This window comes from Anastrepha obliqua, unplaced genomic scaffold (assembly GCF_027943255.1).
Source record: "Anastrepha obliqua isolate idAnaObli1 unplaced genomic scaffold, idAnaObli1_1.0 ptg000376l, whole genome shotgun sequence".
NCBI classification, from domain to species: domain Eukaryota; kingdom Metazoa; phylum Arthropoda; class Insecta; order Diptera; family Tephritidae; genus Anastrepha; species Anastrepha obliqua.
Genome location: NW_026562356.1, coordinates 30,001 through 33,361, shown reverse-complemented (window position 1 = coordinate 33,361; position 3,361 = coordinate 30,001). Strand labels below are relative to the sequence as shown.

General features: G+C 34.3%; 1 pseudogene; it reads right to left on the bottom strand.

Annotated features, from left to right (window-relative positions):
• Positions 1–3,059, bottom strand: LOC129252788 (large subunit ribosomal RNA; annotated as a pseudogene; the record flags this gene model as incomplete).
• Between the last annotated feature and the right edge of the window lie 302 nt (positions 3,060–3,361).

Below are 3,361 nucleotides of genomic sequence, written 5' to 3'. Positions count from 1 at the left end.
ATTTTATTAAAATATGTTTACAATTATATAACAAACTCGTGATACTTTGATCAAGAAGCTTGCATCAAAACCCAATACCATAAGATATATAAATATATCCATATAATGGCTAAGCAATGATACACGTTCCATTTAATCAAGTAAGTAAGGAAACAATAAGAGTAGTGGTATTTCATTGTTGATAAAATAACCGAAATTATAATATCTCCCACTTATGCTACACCTCTTATGTCTCCTTACACTGCCAGACTAGAGTCAAGCTCAACAGGGTCTTCTTTCCCCGCTAATTATTCCAAGCCCGTTCCCTTGGCTGTGGTTTCGCTAGATAGTAGATAGGGACAGTAGGAATCTCGTTAATCCATTCATGCGCGTCACTAATTAGATGACGAGGCATTTGGCTACCTTAAGAGAGTCATAGTTACTCCCGCCGTTTACCCGCGCTTACTTGAATTTCTTCACTTTGACATTCAGAGCACTGGGCAGAAATCACATTGTGTCAACACCCGTTAGGGCCATCACAATGCTTTGTTTTAATTAGACAGTCGGATTCCCCAAGTCCGTGCCAGTTCTGAATTGATTGTTAATTGATAATCGTTATAATTTAAAAGGAATATATATCGAATGATATAATTCCTTAAAAATTTTAGCAAGAAAGTTCCACAATTGGCTACGTAACTACTATCCGGGGAACAAGAATCGTAATTCTCTATTTACCCAGAACGAGTACATAAACCATGGTATTGCTTCCCAATCAAGCCCGACTATCTCAATCTTCAGAGCCAATCCTTATCCCGAAGTTACGGATCTAATTTGCCGACTTCCCTTACCTACATTATTCTATCGACTAGAGACTCTTCACCTTGGAGACCAGCTGCGGATATTGGTACGGCCTGTTGAGAAGTTTGCGTGACCCCACCATAAATTTTCAAGGTCCGAGGAGAAAATATCGACACAACAGTAAATGTCATGCTCTTCTAGTCCATCTACCATATCTCTCTTCGAAAGACTTCCATGGTAGTACGACTATAAAACAGAAAAGAAAACTCTTCCGATATCTCTCGACGGCTTCTTTATGGTCGTTCCTGTTGCCAGGATGAGCACAAGGCCCATTTTTAATAACAAACGGATACTCAACAGGTTACGGAATTGGAACCGTATTCCCTTTCGTTCAAAATAATTCAAGTATTTTAATTATTTTTAAATATATTTTTATTAATATTTTTTTTTTATTAAAAACTTGAAAATTTTCGGCTTTCGCCTTGAACTTAGGACCGACTAACTCGTGATCAACCACTGTTCACACGAAACCCTTCTCCACTTCAGTCCTCCAAGGTCTCATTCGATTATTTGCTACTACCACCAAGATCTGTACCAATAGCGGCTCCATGCAGGCTTACGCCAAACACTTCTAAGCACACTATTGTACCCTCCTACTCACTAAAGTTTCAAAATTTATAAATCAATCGAAATTGTTTTATAAATCATCTACTTTAGCGGTAATGTATAGGTATACAACTTAAGCGCCATCCATTTTAAGGGCTAGTTGCTTCGGCAGGTGAGTTGTTACACACTCCTTAGCGGATTACGACTTCCATGTCCACCGTCCTGCTGTTTTAAGCAACCAACGCCTTTCATGGTATCTGCATGAGTTGTTAATTTAGGCACCGTAACATTACGTTTGGTTCATCCCACAGCGCCAGTTCTGCTTACCAAAAGTGGCCCACTGGGCACATTATATCATAACCTCAACCTTCATATCAAGAAAGGTGAGGTTCTTACCCATTTAAAGTTTGAGAATAGGTTAAAATCGTTTCGACCCTAAGGCCTCTAATCATTCGCTTTACCAGATAAGATTATTTTATATAATTTTTAAATGCACCAGCTATCCTGAGGGAAACTTCGGAGGGAACCAGCTACTAGATGGTTCGATTGGTCTTTCGCCCCTATACTCAATTCTGACAATCGATTTGCACGTCAGAACTGTTTCGGTCTTCCATCAGGGTTTCCCCTGACTTCAACCTGATCAAGTATAGTTCACCATCTTTCGGGTCACAGCATATATGCTCAAGGTACGCTCCAGTTAGAGGTATAAATAATAATAAATTATCATTATACATAACTATATGGAACGCCCCGGGATTGAATTAATTGACTATTTATTAAAAAATAGACTAAAAATTAATCCCATTATATTTAAGTTAAGTTAATTATGCCATTAAGTTTAATATAACTCAATGACTTGCACATATGTTAGACTCCTTGGTCCGTGTTTCAAGACGGGTCCCGAAGGTATCCTGAATCTTTCGCATTGTTAATCATATAAATGCATACAAATAAATATTAATATCATAGATATTAAATTTTTTGTAAAATTCAAAAAATGAATTTTAGCATTATATATAATAAAATCTATCAACACTTTATCAAATCATTAGTATTTATTTTATGTTAATATGCTTAAAAAGCAAATTAATTTAAATAAACTTAATATCACCAATGATCTTTTGATAAATACTTTATTATGTTAATAGATTACAATGTCCTTATATGAAAAAAATGCACATTATTTTTTTAATTATTTAATGATGAATTTTTCATAATGGATATTCAGGTTCATCGGGCTTAACCTCTAAGCAGTTTCACGTACTATTTAACTCTCTATTCAGAGTTCTTTTCAACTTTCCCTCACGGTACTTGTTTACTATCGGTCTCATGGTTATATTTAGTTTTAGATGGAGTTTACCACCCACTTAGTGCTGCACTATCAAGCAACACGACTCTTTGGAAATATCTTTCTAGTAATCATTAACGTTATACGGGCCTGGCACCCTCTATGGGTAAATGGCCTCATTTAAGAAGGACTTAAATCGTTAATTTCTCATACTAGATATTAAGATATTCCATACACTGCATCTCACATTTGACATATAGACAAAGTGACTTAGTGCTGAACTATTTTCTTTTCGCTCGCCGCTACTAAGAAAATCCTTGTTAGTTTCTTTTCCTCCCCTCATTAATATGCTTAAATTCAGGGGGTAATCCCATATGAGTTGAGGTTGTTTTAATATTCTTTTTTTATCTTCTCACAATTTAATAAAAAAATTATATCATCTTTTCATCTCTATTTTTCTTTTCTCCTTTTATATATTGTAAATATATAAAAATAATAATAATGTAAAATGAGGCAATCCTAGAATAAAAAATTTAATTTTTATGCTAGACATTCCTCCTTTTAATTACATATATAAATTATTATTTTATATATATATATAAATAATATGAAAATTTTTTGTAAAGAATACTTAGATTCAATATTTTCATCATTTCATTTTATTTGAGAGGATTTTTTTTTTAAAGAATA